This window comes from Scylla paramamosain, chromosome 36 (genome assembly GCF_035594125.1).
Source record: "Scylla paramamosain isolate STU-SP2022 chromosome 36, ASM3559412v1, whole genome shotgun sequence".
Lineage (NCBI taxonomy): Eukaryota > Metazoa > Arthropoda > Malacostraca > Decapoda > Portunidae > Scylla > Scylla paramamosain.
Genome location: NC_087186.1, coordinates 12,874,408 through 12,894,959, shown reverse-complemented (window position 1 = coordinate 12,894,959; position 20,552 = coordinate 12,874,408). Strand labels below are relative to the sequence as shown.

The 20,552-nt window shown below is 41.4% G+C and overlaps 1 long non-coding RNA gene across 1 annotated transcript in view; it reads left to right on the top strand.

Annotated features, from left to right (window-relative positions):
• Positions 1–20,552, top strand: part of LOC135091001 (uncharacterized) — a 227,504-nt gene that overhangs the window by 66,257 nt on the left and 140,695 nt on the right. Inside the window, exon 2 of the long non-coding RNA XR_010262236.1 lies at positions 1,537–1,599. This is a non-coding gene — a long non-coding RNA (uncharacterized LOC135091001). The remainder of the gene's footprint in view (positions 1–1,536; positions 1,600–20,552) is intronic.

The following is a 20,552-nucleotide window of genomic DNA, read 5'->3' as shown; positions in this document are numbered from 1 at the left end:
CCAAGAGAGAAGAAAAAAGAAAATGGAAACAAGAAGTGAAAAAAAGTAGAATTAGATAAAAAGTTGAGGGCAGAGAGAGAGAGAGAGAGAGAGAGAGAGAGAGAGAGAGAGAGAGAGAGAGAGAGAGAGTTCTATCTACAGTGAAGAATGAGTGGTATTCCTATTGATCTATATGGTGCGTTGACCTTTTTGCCAATTCCTTACTTTTATTCTTTTATTTTTATGCTTTTCCTCTTTTTTTTATCCTTCCCGTTTTCATTTGCATATTTTTAAGGGGGTACTTTTATATTTATTATTTTTGTTACCTTTTTTCATTTATTTGTTCATTTGTTCATTTTTATCTGTTTTTTTTATTTTTTTTTATTCCATCTCATGTTTTCTTATCACGCCCTCTCTTCGTTAACTTCATTATCACCTCTCCATCTTCATCAGCCTTTCCTCTCTCTCTCCCTCTCCTTATTAATTAAAATTTTCTCTCTCTCTCTCTCTCTCTCTCTCTCTCTCTCTCTCTCTCTCTCTCTCTCTCTCTCTCTCTCTCTCTCTCTCTCTCTCTCATTATGTTTTATTAACTCGTACGTAATTTCCTGAAACATTCGTCTCTCTTGATTATTCTTATTTATTTACTTATATATTTTACCCTTCCGGATAATAAAAAAAAACATATCTTAAAAATACTAAATGAAAAAGATGCATTTATGTGATTTTAATATTGTTTCCACCGAAAGTTCTGGTACGGTGTGTTTTTTCCACTTTTTTCCCCATTTTTTGTCTATATTTCATTATTAATTTCACTGGTGAATGAATTATTACAAGGCTGAGGATTTGTGGTGAGGGGAGAGAGAGAGTGAGTGAGAGGGGAGAGGGAGAGGGGAGAGGGATTGGGAGAGATGTGTGGTGATGGGGAGAGTGACTGGGAGTGTGGAACAGAGGGAAGACAAGAGTTATAGGTGGAGAGAGAGAGAGAGAGAGAGAGAGAGAGAGAGAGAGAGAGAGAGAGAGAGAGAGAGAGAGAGAGAGAGAGAGAGAGAGAGAGAGAGAGAGAGAGAGAGAGAGAGAGAGAGTAGTATTCCTGTGTACATGGAGGAAGGAAAAGTGGAGAGAATGTGGAGGGAAACAATGGATTCCGTGTTTCATCTATTTTTTCCTTTGCATTCATGAAAGGAAAAAAAGAGGTTTAAGAAAACAATCAGGTAAGGTGGAGGTTGAGGGGAAATAAAGGGGGAGTGAAGGGAAGGGAAAATCAGAGCTGACACTTAGATGTGACTTTGTTTTGTTTTCCCTAGACACCAGAATTACGTCAGTCACTCTTGCTTTAATCTAGTTTTCCTTTTTTTCCATTATTTTTTTATTTACTCTTATAAAAATACTGAAATTCCACCAGATTCACCGTTATTCCTTTTTTTTTAGTTCTTTCCTTTTCTTCGTGTTCTTTTTGCACTATTTTTTATATATAATTATTTTTTTTTGAGAAATGCTAAATTCCATTAAACTTCAACGTTATTTTTTTCATTTACGTATTTATTTATTTTTTCTCAGGAATCGCAAAGTTGCCACAGTGGACAAGGAGAAGCTTAGTTGAAGATCTCTCAACAACGTAAGGTAATGTCAAAGTTCTACATTTTCTTTCTTATTATCTTTTTTTGTATCAGCTCTGTATTTTTTTGTATCCAAGTCTTTTTGTATCCAACACTTTATTTTTTTTGTAACCAACTTCTTTGTATTTTCTGTATTTAGTTTTTTGTCTTATTTTGTGTCAAACTGTGTATCCTTTTTGTATTCATATCTTTTGGTATCCAACTCTGTATTCAACCCTTTTTTTGCATCTGCTCCTCTTTGCATCCAACCTTCTTTCCTCCTTCGGTTTTCTTCCGTCGCTTCTCTGCAGATACAAACGTCTTTCTTTGTATTCGTAAGTGTTTCACAACTTTATTTCACCACCTTTCTCCTTCCTTCCTTCCTTCCTTCATTCCTTCCTCCCCCTTCCTGCTCTTTCTCGCTCCTCGTCGCTCTCCACTTTACACTGACAATGCATCCTCCTCCAGCCTTCTCTTTTCTCCTTGTCACCTGCGGGGACTCAAATTAGCGTAGGCAGGAGGGGGCTGGACAGTCCTGAGGGAGCGGCGGCCCCTCCCTTTCACGTCCGCTCATTTTAGGCACCTGTTGGCCCCCGGGACAGAGGCCGAATTCAGCGGGTCACCCCAAGTTTGCGCTCTCTCTTGACCTGCTGAATAAAACATAGGAATCGGAAAAAGTGTTAGTGTGCCTTGTGTATGCAGCTGCCTCTGTATGTATATATGCATGTATGTATGAGTGTATGTATGTATGCATGCACTAGACCTCAGAAAATGCAAAAAGGGTTTAATTCACTTATACTTTTATGTGTGTGTGTGTGTGTGTGTGTGTGTGTGTGTGTGTGTGTGTGTGTGTATGTGTGTGTGTGTGTGTGGATTAAATGTTCTTTAAGAAAAAAATTTAGTGTGGCGTTGTGTATTTAGTTATCTGTGTATGTATGTATTCATGTATGTGTCAATGTATGTATGTATGCACTGAGCCTCAGACAATCCAGAAGGGGTTTATTTTATTTTTTTTTGTGTGTGTGTGTATTAGATGTTAGTACGGCGTTATGTATGAACGTATGAATGTTTGCACTAGTCCTAAGATAACAGGAAGGAACGAGTAATGGAAGACGAATTAATTAACTTGCTTTTTTATTTTTGTTCAAGGGTTAAACATTCCTTGCGGTTTTCATTAAGATGCGTACTTCACTTGATTGTGTATTCTATAAGAGATTCATTCTAATTGACTGGTGTATTCTCTGCTAGTGTGGAAGAATATGGTTCTCTTTCTGTCCTTTTCATTTCATATTCCTTTCTCTTCCCTTCTATATTGTTTGTTTTCCTCCCCTCTCTTCCTTTATTTTTCTTGTCCTGTCGTTCATTCCATTTGTTTCCCTTCTCTTCTCTTTCATCTCATTCCCTTCCATTCTCTTTCATCATCTTTCTTTCCCTTCCATTCCCTATCCACCTCTTCCTCTTTATTCTTTTCTTCCCTTTCCTTTCCTTCCTTTTTCCTTCCCTTTCCCTTGTTCCGTTTATTCTCTTCTCTCCCATTACTTTTACATACCTCTCCTTCCCTTCCTTTCTTACCTGTCTAAACACACTCATCACCCCCCATACTTCCCATCTCCCCATCATCCTCTCACACTCCACCTTCTGTTCCCATCATAACTTCCCTTCTTCCTGGTCATCGTTTTTTTTTTTCTTCTTCTTCTTGCTCTGCATGAACCGTCCGCTGCTGTCTCCTTAAACCTAATAATCTTTCCAATCAAAATTCCATCTTCCCTTCCTTTTATCATGATTCCTCTCAAGGGGCCTGCCGCTGGAAGATCCTCGGGAGAGATAGGAGATGTTACTGAAAAGCTCCTTTGAGAAACAGGTACCGGGGGCTCGCTCAGGTGTGTGTGTGTGTGTGTCAGGTAAGGTAGAGAGGGAGCCAGAGGGAAGATGAGGCTGGGAGGGGTCGCTGTGGGAGTGTGGGAAAATGGGAGTTGGTGCTGTATGAGGGAGGGTGAGGCAAGGTTTGGTTTGGGAGTGAAAGGAAGGTTGCTAGGAGGTATTAGGTTAAAGGGAAGTGTTGTGAGAGAGCTGGAAGTGTGTGTTGGGGATTAGCTATTGAGATAAAAGTGAGGATGCTGAATTAGGTAGTTAAATGAGTAATATCGAAAACTACAGGCTCGGGACACTGAAAGAACTGGGGAAAAAAAAATTATGTCATTGACGAAGGGAAGAAAAGGAAGTTTAGTTTAAGAGTGAAAGGAAAAATTGTTAAGCTGAAGGAAAATGTTGCGAGGGATTTGTAAGTGCATTAGTGAGATAAGAATTGGAATACTGGAATAGTTAGTGAAGGGAGAGTATCTATAACGAAAAACTGAAAGAACTGGAAAGGAATGACAATACTTGAATGGCGAAGGGAAGAAAGGGAAGTGTAAGAGTAAAAGGAAGATTTATAAAAAAGGCATAATGTTCAAGAGAAGTGTTGTGACGGGTTTAGAAGTGGCCGTAGAAGATGACATAAAGAAATAGGTAGAATAAGTAGTTAAAAAGAGTAATTATGACTAAAACTAAAAGGACAGGAATAAAAACACTTGAAAGACGAAATGAAGAAAGGAAAGTTTAGTTTAGGAGTGAAAAGAGAGGAAAGGTGAATTAGATTAGAGTAATTATGACCAAAACTGCAGGTAAGCTGGAAGGATTGGAAGGAAATGAGAACACGTGTATGACGAAAGGAAGGAAGGGAGGGAGGGATGGAAGGCGTCGAAGGAGGGAGAGAGGGAGGAGGGAGGAGGTATCAGCCACCAATCTGACCGTCGTTTTCTGTTTGGACCGCTGACTTGTCCCGTTTTTTACGCGTTCCAGTCGATTTTGTAACCATGTCTCTTCAGTCCCGTGAGCATCAGATATTTTAAGGGAATTTCTCGCTGGCTTCAATCGATGTATCTCAGTAACCTTTTTTTCCCCCTGATTCGACAAAATCCCGAGATAATGTGCATTCCTCGGAGTCAACTCGTAATGCGATAAGCTTGTGTTACGCGGAGGAAAAAATATATAAAAAGGCTTTGTTTAATGATGAATAGGAATCGATAATAAGGATACACGGGCTTAAAGGAGAATTATAAAGTGTTGGTATGCTGTGTATGTATGTAGTATTTTAATTATGTAATGTTTTTATTGTGTTATTTATTGTTAAGTGTCGTTAGGAATACATACATACATTGTGATAGTATGTATGAAAGACTTACCAAGAAATATCCACGCTGTAAATGAAAAATAGCAAATTGTTGTGTGAGAGTGTACTAGAGTAATAAAGAGAAATAGGTGACTTTGATAAGAAATGACAGAAAACAATAAAATACAATGGTGTAGATAAGAAGTAACAATTTTAATGATGAAAACAAGCGATGTAGTAAAACAAACACTTCAATTATGATGAAAGCATGACAGAAATAATAAATTACATCATTTATAAATCAAAAAGAATAACTTATACATAAAAAAATAAACAGACAGCAAAAAAAAATAACTTGAACTTAATTACATCACGACAAAACAAGACAAAAAAAAAAAAGAAAAAAAGAAATGTACCAGAATAAGTTCAGTGAAAAATTAATACAACAGCTAATACATCGAAAAACAACAACAACAAAAAAAACTTAAATTTAATAACATCGCAACAAAAAAGCCACTGGAATGCACCAAGGTGAGCGCAGTGAAGGGAAGAATCGATCATTAGCCGCCAGGAAGATTAAAAATTGTACAAAAAAAAAAAAAATCGTAGATGTGAAATAGATTAATGAGAAAGAAACGAAGGGGAAGGTAAACAAGAGGACGAGCAGCGGCCGCCTTCTGGGAGGAGCTTCTTTGCCCTAAACGTTTTTCTAGTAGCTCTGAGGGAGGGAGGGAGGGGGAGAGGGAGAGGGACAGAGAGGAGAGGAGAAGAGGAAGGGAAGATTGGGGAGTGTTCAGGAAATTGTCTTGTTCATTATATATATTTTATTTTGATGTTTGTGTTTGTTTTCCTCTTTCTTTTTCTGTTTCCATTTCTTCTTATTTTTTTTTATCTTTCTTCTATATTTTATTTTTCGATTTTTTCTTTTCTTTTTTATATATTTTTTTTTCGGTTTCACTCTCTCTCTCTCTCTCTCTCTCTCTCTCTCTCTCTCTCTCTCTCTCTCTCTCTCTCTCTCTCTCTCTCCTCCTCCTCCTCCTCCTCCTCCTCCTCCTCCTCCTCCTCCTCCTCCTCCTCCTCCTAATACTGCTTCTCATCCCGCTATTCTCATTTCCTTTTTCATATTCCTTATTCCCTTCCTTCTCTCCTCCCATCTACTCACGGCGTCTTCCCAGCTCGTACCGCTCCCCTTCTGCCCTCCTTCACCCTTCAATATCTTCCTTCCCTCCTCTTCCTCCTCCACTTTCCACCATTGCCCCTCTCCCTCTCCCTCTCTCCCTCTGCCACTCTCCAAGATGAAATCAGCTTAGTTGAGTCCTGCGAGCTTTCTCACCTTCACTGCCAGATTTGCTCTTGAATACCCAGACGCATCTTCCTGAGTGGGCGGGAAGGGGTACCACTGGATTCCTTCTTGATTGGGGTTGAATCCTCCTCTTGTGGGGTTAGATTCCCTTCCTAAGTGGGGTTGGATCCTGCTCTAAATGTGGCGTGATTCGACTTAATTTGTGCCCAGTCTCTTAAAAGGGGATCAGTTTTACTTATGTATTTTTTTTTAGTCTTGTGGTAAAGGAGTTATAAGGGAAATTATAGAGGATTTAATTTGTATATAATTTCATAAGTAGGACAGATACAAGGGGATTTGTTTACCCGTACCGAGAGTATTTGCTGAATCACATGTAGAAATTAACAGAATAAAAACAAAGGGAGGAGAAGATGGACAGACAGAAAAAAAAGGGGGTATGGAAAATAAGAAAATATGAGAAGAATCACAAGAAACGGGTAAAGGAGGAGAGAAAAAGGAGGAAGAAGAAAACAGAAGACGAAGAGGTGGAGGAGAAATGGAGAGCTAGTATAGGAAGGAGAGGAATAAAGAAAGAAAAAGAGAGGAAGACGACGAGACGAAAGAGGGAAGGCGTGGAGAAAAAATAGTAAAGATGCGTGAAGAAGAATCATGAGAAAGGGATGAAGAAGAAATAAAGGAAGAAGAAGAGGAGGAGGAGGAGGAGGAGGAGGAGGAGGAGGAGGAGGAGGAGGAATGGCGAGGGCTTGGAAATGGGAGATACGTAGGATGAAGGATATAGTTCACGAGTGAAGGATATGGTCTGGGGGAGAATGAAGAGGTATCAGGAAGGGCTGATAGGATGAGGCAACTGAGGAGAGAGAGAGAGAGAGAGAGAGAGAGAGAGAGAGAGAGAGAGAGAGAGAGAGAGAGAGGGGGGATGATCCTTGGTCTATACGTGTAGTAATCAAGCATGTCAATAAGGAATGTTCACTGTGGATGGACTTTTGACATTTCCAGAGTGTTTCGTGGCGTGGCGGCGCAGTGCATCGCTCACCACCCGCTGCCTGTCCCCTGCTGTGCCCTGTCCCCCTCCTGTCCCATGCTATCCTCTCCCTGTCCCATGCTGCCTTGTCCCTGTCCCTTTCCTGTCCCGTGCTGTCCTCCTGCTCTCACCTCCCTGTCCTCTCCTGTCTCCTGCTGTCCTCTCCATCTCCCCTCCTACCCCCTGCTATCCTCTGCTAGCCTTTTGTGATCGTCTTTCTGTCCTCTGCTGTTTCCTGATGTTCCCTGCTCTCCCCTGCCTGCTTGCCTAGAACTTTGAAACTTTCTCCATGAATGTATAATGCACATTACTTATTTTTATTTCCGCTTCCTTGTCTCAGTAATAGTAATAATAGTGATAATGATGGTAATAATAGTAAGAATGATAGTGAGAACAAGGATGGTATAGTGTAGTGGTTGTGGTGGCGGTGGTAGTAGTAGTAGTAGTAGTAGTAGTAGTAAAAATTTTATCTTGGGAGTTTTAAAACGTTCTGTTAAAAGCATCGTTTAAAGACAGTTACCAGAGAGAGAGAGAGAGAGAGAGAGAGAGAGAGAGAGAGAGAGAGAGAGAGAGAGAGAGAGAGAGAGAGAACCACAGACAAACAAACAGAAAGACGGACAAACAGACGGACAGACATAAATTCATAGTCGACGGACCGAATATGTGTAGAACCATTTTTATTTCTATCACAATATGTTCATCCAATTTTGCCCTTCTATTGAAACCATCAGGAAATGGCTGAACGCCGAGGCTCAGAGGCGTGGGACGGGCGATTCTTCCCTTTTCTGGCCGTGGAGTGTGTGTCTGTGTGTGTGTGTGTGTGTGTGTGTGTGTGTGTGTGTGTGTGTGTGTGTGTGTGTGATTCAAATACAGTTACTATTTTTTTTCATTTATCCTCAACATTTCTTACTCTATAAAACAGCTCATGACTACATAATTATACCATAACACCAATTACTATTACCTTTCGTAAGTCTAACACTAACCTAACTAACTAATAACACTTATTCTCACCAATTACTATTATTACTCGCACTAACTTACTCTAACCAATTACTATCATTTATAACGCCAACATTAACCTAACCTCATTCTACAAACAGTAAGAGAATCACACAAAATCACACGGGGGTAAAACACGAGGCAAACAAATCACCACCAACAGGTCAATTAGTCCGTAACAAGCGTATAGGCAAGATTACAAGGGATTACTTAGGACAGATAGATACCATGAGATCAAATAGTCTATAACGAGGGTATCTGCTGGATTACGTAAGGTTACATAGAATAATTACCACTGGGTCCTACTGCCTGTAACAAGGGTATCTACAGGATTACTTAGTTACATTGCTTTGTGGGAGGGACAGAAACAAAGGGATATATTGGTCCACAACAAGAATATCTATCAAATTACAACTGCTATTGGTAAACCATAGCTATTACTACTAAACTATAACAACTACTGATGAACTACAGTTACTAAACGTGAAATACAAGTAATGCTAGTGCAAATAGTAATAATAGACTATAATTATCGATAAAAATTGCAATTAATGAGTGACTGAAGAGGAAAAAAAGTATACTAGTGACTAACTGAAAGAAAAATATAGAGAAGAGAGAAAAAAATGTTTGTGTCTGTTTGATAAATGTTGAGTGAGTGAGTGAGTGAGTGAGTGAGTGAGTGAGTGTTTATTAAGTGGTAAATGTATTTTCTGGTGTTGTCTAATGAATTGCTGGTGACTTCTCTCTCTCTCTCTCTCTCTCTCTCTCTCTCTCTCTCTCTCTCTCTCTCTCTCTCTCTCTCTCTCTCTCTCTCTAACTTTTACATTGGTATTCCCTTCTATTAATTATTCATATGAGCACGTGTCCTCCTCCTCCTCCTCCTCCTCCTCCTCCTCCTCCTCCTCCTCCTCCTCCTCCTCCTCCTCCTCCTCCTCCTCTTCCTCTTCCTTTACGACATCACGACCATGTTTGGACAAGCGAGGCAAAAAGGAGCAAACTTAAAGAGTATGATATTTGAAATTTCTGAAGATGTGTACGAGTTAAATAAGGGACTATGTAGACATGGCCAGCCTGTGTGTGTGTGTGTGTGTGTGTGTGTGTGTGTGTGTGTGTGTGTGTGTGTGTGTGTGTGTGTGTGTGTGTGTGTGTGTGTGTGTGTGTGTGTCCTTTACTGTTTGAAGATCCGCAGTTTTCCCTTAAATAATTTCCTGTTTCCTTAGAGAGAGAGAGAGAGAGAGAGAGAGAGAGAGAGAGAGAGAGAGAGAGAGAGAGAGAGAGAGAGAGAGAGAGAGAGAGAGAGAGTAAAACTGAGAAAAAAGCGAGAAAAAGAGAGTTGGTGACAAACCTGACAAACAAACTGATTGAACATAAGAATACGAAGAATAATAAGACAAAACCTTTCTTAAGTAAACTGAACACCACGAGCACCTAACCACCAGAGAGAGAGAGAGAGAGAGAGAGAGAGAGAGAGAGAGAGAGAGAGAGAGAGAGAGAGAGAGAGAGAGAGTCAGGCTGGGTCAGGGGTAGGCGGTAACACCCTCCCAAGATGACCAATTTAACTCGAATGGCCTACCAGGGGCGGCCTTGACGGTGGTTGCGGCCTCGAACTATCACCAAACTATCGCTAGGTATGACTCAGGGAACGACAAGACCTGACCCGCGACGACCAGGTGGCGGCGCCCTCTACTTTATTTACCTGTGGCCCTTCCGAAGTAGTTTTCCGGGAGACGTGTAATGGCGGAGAGAGAGAGGGAGAGGGAAAGGGAGAGAGAGAGAGCGGCAAAGGGAGGGGAAAAGCGTTACTAAGTAGGTATATCCGAAGATGGTAGTGAAATGGGGAACAAGAAAAAGATATCAGGCGGAAGAGGGAGAAAGGGACAGAGGAGAGAGGAAGGTACTGCAGGAGGAGGAGGAGGAGGAGGGGGAAGACTTAGAGGTTTGATTGGGAGGCTGTTGGAAGCTAGAGAGAGAGGAGAGGAGAGGAGAGGAGAGGTCATACAAGGAGAGAGGATACCGGGAGAAGGAAGGTAGCAGCAGGAGGAGCAGGAGGAGGAGGAGGCGCTGAGGGAGCAGTGATGGGGTCTTGAAATGGGCGCGCCGGGACAAACTTGGACCATAGGAGACGCTGGCCTTGTTTATGAGTGTCATGGAGAAGCAAGCGGCAGAAACCAGACCAACTTGCCTTCACGGGAGAGTGTCAAAGATGAGCTCCCTGCGTCCCCCTTTCCGATTCGAGTGGGAAAGTGAGTCCTCAGAATGTTTCAAAAGAAGGAGGAAGAGGAGGAGGAGGAGGAGGAGGAGGAGGAGGAGGAGGAGGAGGAGGAGGAGTTTTCAGAGGCAAGGGGATCAGAAAAAAATTGTGTTCGAAGCGTTTTAAAAAGTGTATATTCCAAATAGCATTGGTAGGTTCTGTGCGCTGGCTCATAAAAGGGTGTTCTCTCTCTCTCTCTCTCTCTCTCTCTCTCTCTCTCTCTCTCTCTCTCTCTCTCTCTCTCTCTCTCTCTCTCTCTCTCTTGGAAGGTTCAGAGTGTATGGAAGAGGAAAGAAATAATATGATACAATTTCAAGAATTCCATATGTATATATTTTCTTTTATTTTCTTTTCTTTTGAGATTTCTGTTCATTTGAAAGGAACTGAAAAGTCATCATACAAATATTTAGCCACCCACCCACACACACACACACACACACACACACACACACACACACACACACACACACACCTCTGTTCGTTCCTCCGTTAAATTACGTTTTCTTCGATGGCCGATTAAGCGGAGACTAAGTTATCCCTTTTGCTTTTAATGACTCGGCTCAAATTTCACAGGCAAGTAATAGTGAAACCTGAACGTACCAAAGAGAAAAGGGAGAGAAGAATGGATGAATAAAACAAGGAGAGAGAGAGAGAGAGAGAGAGAGAGAGAGAGAGAGAGAGAGAGAGAGAGAGAGAGAGAGAGAGAGAGAGAGGGAGGGAAACGGAGATGAGGGATATGAAATAGAGGAGGAGGAGGAGGAGGAGAGATGAAGGAATGTAAACAGGAAATGAAATATAAATCATGCATTAATCTTGAAGGACGGAAAGGGAAAGGTAAAAAAAAAACAAATCTTATTAAAACTTGAAAGATATAATTTCCTTAGTGTCACTTGTTAAGAGTCTGATAGTGGCCCCAACTGTATCCTCTCTCTCTCTCTCTCTCTCTCTCTCTCTCTGCTTGGGGCAATATAGAGTAGATAGAGATAGATATGATCGTGGTATTAAAAGTAAATTAAACTAAATTACTTGTTACTTGGTATATAACACCACCACCATCACCACCACCACCACCACCACCACCGCCACTACCACCACCACAGCACAACCCCTCATGAGACACGCTAATGACACAACAAACATTATGGCATTGAGTGAAGGAGTTGTATTGACAAGACTAATTAAGGAAGGAGGGTTACCTGTACCGCATATAATTACCTTTTGTGCTGGAGGTAATGAGAGAGAGAGAGAGAGAGAGAGAGAGAGAGAGAGAGAGAGAGAGAGAGAGAGAGAGAGAGAGAGAGAGAGAGAGAGAGAGAGAGAGAGAGAGAGAGAGAGAGAGATCGTGAGAGAAAGAGAAAGAGAGAAAGCATTTGTCCGTAAAATCTTGTGATATACAAAATGAAAAGACGCTAAGGAATAAATCCCATTGAACACTCAAGAGGAGGAGAATAAAAGGAAAATAAAAGGGGAAGAAGAAAACGACAGAGAAAAGGAGAGGGAAAAAAAAAGAACATATTTGAATGGTGCTTAAGTGAGATTTGCTTCTGAGATTCCCTCCTTTTATAATACAACTTGATAAAGGGTTCCCAGGGATGCCCAGGTAACAACGGGACCTCACCTGTTACCTGTAGACGGAAGAGGGAGAGATGGACAAATAAGATAAAGGGTAATAGAGGAAGGGGCTGAGGAAGGGACAACGAATAAAGGGCATTGTCAAGGGAGAGGAAGTGGGCCCTATGCTTCAGGGTATTAGTATTTTATGGAGCCTCTGATCCCTTGTACACGGTGTCAGATTAACCGAAAGGAAAGGTAAATAAAGGAAATCAGGTAAAAGGAGGAATTTACGGGAAGTTTTGTACGTAAAGGCAAATAAAAAGACGCTGGAGTGAGATTAGAAAGTTTGGTGTAAAGAAAATACGTGAAAGCAAACTAAAAGGAACTTGAGGAAGATTTAGAAAGCAAAGGAAAAGAATGAAATCAAGTTAGGTTGACATTTAAGTTTATAAGAAGTAAATGAGAATAACTGAGGTTGTAAAGTATGATGTGAGTAGATGAACATTAGGTTACAAAAGTAATTTACGGAAGAACTAAGAAAATTATTGGAATGAATGGCCATATATAGACGAAATAACGTGAATGACAATCTGAATAACTGCAACTGGAAAATATTTACAAAACATAACTGGAATGATAAAACTGTATACGCAAGGAATCACCGGAATAAGAAACTAGAACGAAAACTCTATGCATTAAATAAACTGGAGCAATAAAAGATATGCAAGAGAAACAACTGGAAAGAAAACCCCAAGCATTATACATAAAACATAGCTGGACCAAGAACATACAAAGAAATACCCGGAATGAAGCACAATACACACTGAACATAACTGAAATTGAAATATACGAAGAAATAACTGAAATAAACAAATGCAGTGAATTGTCCACAAACAAGGAAGAACGAGGAGGAAAAATAAACTAATAAATAAAAGAAAAAATGATGATAACTATAATAAACACATGGCCAAATAAATTATGAAGCATTAAAAAAAGCTATACATAAAAAAAAATATATATAAAGGAAAATAGTAGTGATGGGATACAAGGAACAAGAAAGCAGTAAACAACGGCACAAGGCTAATATTTGCAGGAACATTGGCCAAACACTGAGGAAGATTCGCGGGACAAACTTTTCCTCTTAGAGACACACGAATATGAGGGAGAAGCTTCAATTTATATCAGAGTGTAAGGTGAATTTCACTCTTCAACTGGCGTGAAATTAGGGGAGTGAAATGGCGTCCCCCCTCGGTAAATATTTTCCTCACGACAAAGACTTTTCGCGCCGCCCTTCCGCTGGACTGACCTGAACCAGCGACAACAAACACCCCCGTTCGAATCCCTGTGGAACCCTTGAATCCTCCTCCAGAAGGGCCAGACATTTGGGGTTAAATACCATATAAACAACCCTTCAATCCCCATCTATAAGTGTCAAAATCGATACCTGAGTTCGAATCCCTTCTGTAGCCCTAAAATTTTCTTCTATAAGGTTCAAAATCACTATATATTCCAGTACCATATAAACATCCTTATGTCCCCCATTATAAGGCTCACTCAGATACCAAGTCGGGGGCGTGGTCTGACAAAGAGCCTGCCCTGTTTGTGACCTGTGACCCACGGCGCCTCTACCTGCGACCTAGCCCGGGGTGACCTCTAATTAGTCTTGACCAGCCAGGTGTTCCCTCGGGGCTGGGTGCTGATTCACCGTGACCTGACGAGTGTGACAGGTAAAACAGATGGTATGGCTCTGAAATGTGACCCTTCGGTGGGCGTGTCTGCACCTGGCCACGGATGCTGCCCAGGTGTGGACTATTAAAGGAATTAGATGAGATAGGGAGGTTTGGCCAAACGGAGAAGTAAATACGTACGATAATGATAAAGGTGGAAAAGAAGCTACTGAGGAATTTAGTAAGTACCAGCTGATCGGAAGAGAGAGAGAGAGAGAGAGAGAGAGAGAGAGAGAGAGAGAGAGAGAGAGAGAGAGAGAGAGAGAGAGAGAGAGAGAGAGAGATGGAGAGTCAATACAAAACTCAGCAGTTATTAAATATTAAATTCAAACTGTGAGAAAAGGAGCAGCGTTTTGAATTACGGTTAATAAAAAAAAATGAAGAAAGTAAACGGAGCAAGAAATAAACATAATCTTCAGAAAATATTTAAAGGAGAAAAATGTCAAAAAATATATATAGAAAAATCAAACCCAACAAAAAATAAATAAATAAATAAACAATAACAAAAAATATCAAAATGGCGATGTAAATAATCTATAAAGCATAAAACATGACTATCGTTACCGGAAGAACACAAATGAAATACAAGAAACTGACCTGAACTGCGTATAGTAATTAGATAACCCACGTAAACTCATCTCACTGATAATGTTTCAAATTTTCCTATTTTTTCCCCACTTTTTAGCGAGTCAAAGTTAGTGGAGCATTTTCTTATCTTCTTTTTCTCGAGACGTAATGTTGCGGAGGTTAAAGATGCAGTTTTTGGCGGGAAAAGTTAGACGTGTGAATTTTTGTTTAGCGTGACGTAAGAGGCGCTAATGGCTAATGTATCCACGGCGAGGCTCCGCAGGTTTTGTTTTTGTTCCCATTTTTGTTTGCCAATGTTTCTTGGGCCTCCGCCTCTCCGCTTATTAGCCCGCCCCTCCTGGATCAGCGAAACACTTCCCTCATATTCTCTTTACACCTTGATGGAGTAATTAAACACAAACTGACTGACAGACAGACTGACAGGTAGACGGACAGACGATATAGACTGACCCACACACACACACACACACATCATAATCATACCATTCATTTCACCGTTCTAAGTAAGTAAATATTTAAGTAATTAAGTAACTCAGTCAGTAATTAAATAAGAAATAAAGTAAATTAACAGCTAAGTAGATATACCTCGATGACAGTTTTCAGTTAATCTCCTTCAGTTTTCAGTAATCATAAACCACAACACCTAAAACACAAAACTAAATTAATATAAAACAATTACACTCCCTGAAATGAACACAACACCAAAGGAACACCAAATAAAAACATCCACCCCTTTACCTTTACACTTCCCGTCAGCTACACTTACCTGGCCACACCTGCAGACTCACACCTTGCATACCTGCGCGCCTCAACCACTTAATACACTCCTACACTATTCTATTTTCTACTTTACACTCTGTCTACACGCTCCAAACCCTTCCTCGCCTGTAGTCCTCTTAATCTAGCATCGTTACCTGAATCCCTCGCTACACCTTTATTATACCTGTACATACCTTCACGTTTCATTTGACTATACGTCCATGTTGCCTCTTCCTCTCCCCACTCACCTCTGCACACTCCCATGCATATTCCCCTCTCCCTCTTTCTCTCTTTGTCTAGTTAACGCATTCTCAACTCTACTCTCCCTTTCCCTTTCAAACTCCAAGTCAACACGAGCATTCTTGCCTCTCACATCTTCTCTCCCTCACATCTCAAGGTTAGAAACAGTAGCAGTAATTACCTTGATTATATACACACCTGAGAGCATTACCTGTCGCTCTGCCTTTCCCCTCCCTGCCTCCCGCGGTGCAAGGGAGGGCGAACACCTGGGCAGGTAGGAAGATGCTGTCATGATAGTCTTGCCAGTGAATGAGGGTTTAGTTAAGCTCGGCTACTGTACCATCTCGCCTCGGGGTTCTCGATGTTGCGTGTGTATGTGTGTGTGTGTGTGTGTGTGTGTGTGTGTGTGTGTGTGTGTGTGTGTGTGTGTGTGTGTGTGTGTGTGTGTGTGTGTGTGTGTGTTTAAAGGTTGCAAGCTCCTGATTTACTCATGTGGTTCTACTGGTTCTTTTCCTCCTCCTCCTCCTCCTCCTCCTCCTCCTCCTCCTCCTCCTCCTCCTCCTTCTCTTCATTCTTCTCTTTATTGTTTCTGTCATTTTTTGCGTTGTTTTTATTTTTCTCTTGTCTTGTTTCTTGTTTTCTTTTTCTTTTCTAGTCTTTGCTGCACTTCTTGTTCGTATTTTTTTTTTACTGGTTCTCTCTCTCTCTCTCTCTCTCTCTCTCTCTCTCTCTCTCTCTCTCTCTCTCTCTCTCTCTCTCTCTCTCTCTCTATGACGTCAGGTGTCTATATCCTTTTCAGTCATGTAGCGGACTTGCATTAAAAAAAAAAAGAAGCACACTTAGTGACTCACATGTACGTAATCTGATGCTCGCTTAAGGGCACACACACACACACACACACACACACACACACACACACACACACACACACACACACACACACACACACACACACACACAGCAGCTGGGAATATTAAACAGAGGAGGGGACAGGACCCCCCTTCGGGACTCCGCCTCGCCCGCCGTGTGAGGTCTCTACTTTTGCCAAGGTGCGGCCGGTCGGTCCCCCCTACCCCCTCTCCTCTCTCCCTCCCCCCATTCCCTTTCACCCTCCAGTACCTCCTATAACTCTCCTTCCCTCCATCTTACCTCCATTACCTTCCTCACTCCCTCCTATATACCTTTGTCATCTCTCTTCCTTCCTTTCCTCTTCCCTCCCTCCCTTTCTCCCTCCTGTATCTGCCTTGCTCCTTCCATTCCTCTCTCCCTTCCTCCCTCCCTTTTTCTCTCCACTCCTCTCCCTTACTTTTGTCATTTTCCCTCCTCCCTGAAGTCTTCCGTGTCTCTCCCTTATCACCTCCTTCGTTTTCTTTCTGTCTCCCTCTTCTTTCTCCGTCATCAATCATAACGTGGTTGTATCTTTCCATCTACAATTGCGGTTACTTTCCTGAACTACGTTGTCTTAGTATTTTCTTGTTTTTTCTTGTTATTTTCTTATCTTGTGGTGTTTTCATTATTATTTTAGTTTCTGCTTTGTCGGGTACGTTTTTTTTGTTGTTCATTTTCTTGTGTTCCTCTCTTCTTTCCATCATCATTCACTCCTGCATGTCTCGCCTCCCTCATTTCCTCCCTCATCCCTCCTTGTCTCTCTCTCTCTCTCTCTCTCTCTCTCTCTCTCTCTCTCTCTCTCTCTCTCTCTCTCTCTCTCTCTCTCTCTCTCTCTCTCTCTCTCTCCAGCAGACTTAAAGCTACACGTGTTTTATAAAGCTATTCAAAAAACATATGCAAAAAAAAAGAAAAAATACAATCTCTCTCTCTCTCTCTCTCTCTCTCTCTCTCTCTCTCTCTCTCTCTCTCTCTCTCTCTCTCTCTCTCTCTCTCTCTCTCTGTCTCTCCCAAGGGATTCAGGAAGGCAGACTCTTTTTTCAGTATAAGCTCAACAAAGGGTTATAGAAAATGACGTTAGGTTCCTCATGCTAAGATGGATGCCCGCCAGGAGGTGACTTTCGGGTGAACCAGTTCGTGAGGAGGGTAAGAGGAAGGAGGGAGAGCAAGGAGTGGAGGGGGGTGGAGGAGGGAGGAAAGAAGGATAAGGTATAGGGGGAGCTGCTCTTCACTTCCTCCTCCTCCTCTTCCTCCTCCTCCTCCTCCTCCTCCTCCTCCTCCTCCTTCTTTCTTGTCCCTTTGTCTGACTGGATTCTTTTGCATTTTCTCATGAACCGTGCTTGGTATGTATTTTTCTTAGTTTTCCTCTCTTTCTTTCTTTCTTTCTTTCTTTCTTTTTTTTCTCTCTCTCTCTCTCCTTCTTTCTTTAGTTTGTTCGTTTCTTTTTTCTTCTTTTCTTTTTTCGATCTTTGCCATTTTTCTTTCTCGTGTAGTTTTTTCTTTTGCTTTTCATTTTTTTCTCCTCTTGGCAGTGTTCTATTTTTGTGCTATTGATGGAGAGAGAGAGAGAGAGAGAGAGAGAGAGAGAGAGAGAGAGAGAGAGAGAGAGAGAGAGAGAGAGAGAGAGAGAGAGAGAGAGAGAGAAACGAAAACAAGAAAAAAAGGAAAATAAAAAAAGTCAAGAAAAAAAACGAGAAATGAAAAACTGCAAATTAAGAACACAAACTAAAGAAAATGTAAAGAAAAAAGAGATAAACAAAGCAATTAAAAGAAAGAAGACAAGGCAGAGAGACATTGAAGATAGAATTGAAACACGAGAAGGACACAGCGCTACTAAAGTCAAAGTTTGAGATGAGAGAGACTCCAGCAGTGATATTTGAAGCCTTTAAATGTCACACACACTCACTTTTGGCTTGTCGGATGTAATTGCATACATCACAGTATGAAATAGAGAAAGACAGGCGGAGAGACAAAGAGACAGGAAAGGAGACAAAGAAGGGGAGACAGAGAAAGATGGAGAAATAGAGAGACAAAGAAGATAAATAGACACAGAGGAGAAGAAACAGAAAGACGGAGAAACAAGAAACAGAGAGGAGAAACAGACAAGGGAAATAAAAAAAAGAGAAAGGGGGATGGAGAAAAAGAGAGGTAAAAGAAGGAAAAGCAGAGAGATAGAAAGAAAGAGGATAAATAGAGAGACACAGAAGGAGAGGAATGGAGAGATGGAGAAAAAGAGAGGTAAAAGGAGGATAGAAACAGAGACAGAAAAAAAGAGAAACAAAGATATAAAAAAAGATAGAGAAACAGAAAGACAAAGAAACGTAGAAATAGAAAGATAGAGACGAATAAAGAGAGACAAAGAGATGGATAAACAGAGATATAGAGAGGCAGAAACAAGGAGACAGAGAGAGACAGAAGCAAAGAGACAGAGACAGAAACAGCGACAGAGAGGAGAAATAACAGAAATGAAGAAAAGTACAAACAAAGAGACAGAAAGACGGAGAAAGAGAGATTCACAAACGTATAAACAGAGGGATAAAGAAGAAAACATACAGGAAGAAGAAGAAGAAGAAGAAGAAGAAGAAGAAGAAGAAGAAGAAGAAGAAGAAGAAGAAGAAGAAGAAGAAGAAGAAGAAACAGATAAAGAGAAAAAAACACACAGATTAACAAAAAAAAAAAAAGAAAAAAAAACTGCTATGGTTCAACTCGTCTTTTCACGATGCTGGAAACATGACTCTTGTCCTCTCCTTTCCTTGTCGCCACGGTCACCTAATCCTCTCCCCACCCCACAACTCCTCCTAACCCTGCACCCGTGACCTTTGACCCCTAACCTCCTTGACCTTCCCTGCGCAGCGTGGAGTCGATTACACTGCCCCGCGTCACGCTCTCCAGTCCTCCTTAGGTCACCAGTTAGCGGATGACCGGTTCACGTTAATGATTTTTGGGAATTAAGTGTTGAGTTTGAAGGGAATTCGTTCGTTACCTTGTGTTCTTTTTATTCTTTTTTGTTTTTGTTTTTGTTTTCTTCGTGGTTTTTTTTTTTTCTTGTTTCCTTGCTTGGTTGGTTGGTTCGTTTGTTTCCTTTTCCCCTTTCTTTTGTTTCACCTCTTATTTTGTATTGTTTTATCTCCTGTCTTCGTTTCTTGTCTTCTTTGCATTCATGTTTTACCTGTTTTTTTCTGTTTTCTTTTTCTTTCTCTCTATTCTCACCGTATTTTAAATTTCATAGCTTCATTTCTTATATATATTTTTTTGTTAGCTATGGTGCCCGTTTTCTTTATCTCCCGTTTTTTATGACAATCCTTTCTTTTGTTTTGCTTCCACTTTTTCTTTCCATTCCATGTCTTCCACCTGACTTGCCGAATGGGCTTATAAAGAACAGATCACTCGTATCAAACAAGCGTAAAGAAACGTTTAGAATCACCGTGAAAAAGGTTAAGAAAAGCCTATGTTAGCCTTCCATTCACTACATTTCTTGCATAACCGGTCATACCACTTAGAAAAAATAAAATCACTCTCAGAACATCATAGCAAAGGGCGGACACACACACACACACACACACACACACACACACACAGTAGAGGTAGTGGTAGTAGGGCAGTGGTACAGTAGTTGTGGTGTTAGTCGTAGTAGTAGTAGTAGTAATAGTAGTAGAAATTCATTGATAAACTTACAGACAGACTCGAAAGAAGCACAGGAAACTATTCCATATTAACACACACACACACACACACACACACACACACACACACACACACACACACACACACACACACACACACACACACACACACACACACACACACACACACACACACACACATCTCCCACGATACACACACACATACATCCCCCCTCACATACACAACCTCCACGCCCTGGACACACACCACCCTGCCCCTCACCCCCACACATACATCAACCCCACTGCAATAAAGAAAAAAAAAAGGTACTTAGCGGTCTAATAGTTTCATTGACGATAATCTCCCACCTGTCTCTAGCGTTCCAAAATCGTGTCGTCCATCTGGCCCCCGTCATCCAGGTGGTTAAGGGGTAAGGCAGGTGGGCAGGTGGACCCTCCGCACGGCTGCTCCGCTCATGTTACCTGTCCGGGAGAAAAGGTGGAGGGAGGGAGAGGCAGGTGGGGAGAGGCATATGTTCAGGGCTTAGGTATGGGAGGTAAGGGATGAGAGGTGGAGGATTAATGGGTGTGGTAGAGAGAGAGAGAGAGAGAGAGAGAGAGAGAGAGAGAGAGAGAGAGAGAGAGAGAGAGAGAGAGAGAGAGAGAGAGAGAGAGAGAGAGAGAGAGAGAGAGAGAGAGAGAGAGAGAGAGAGAGAGAGAGAGGGAGAGACGAACGAACTATACAAGAAACCCGTTGAAAACAAAGCAAGACTGGAATAGGTAAGGAAGAAGAAAAAAAGAAGAGAAAGAAAAAGACAAGGAGGAGGAGGAGGAGGAGGAGGAGGAGGAGGAGGAGGAGGGGTCAATGTACGGG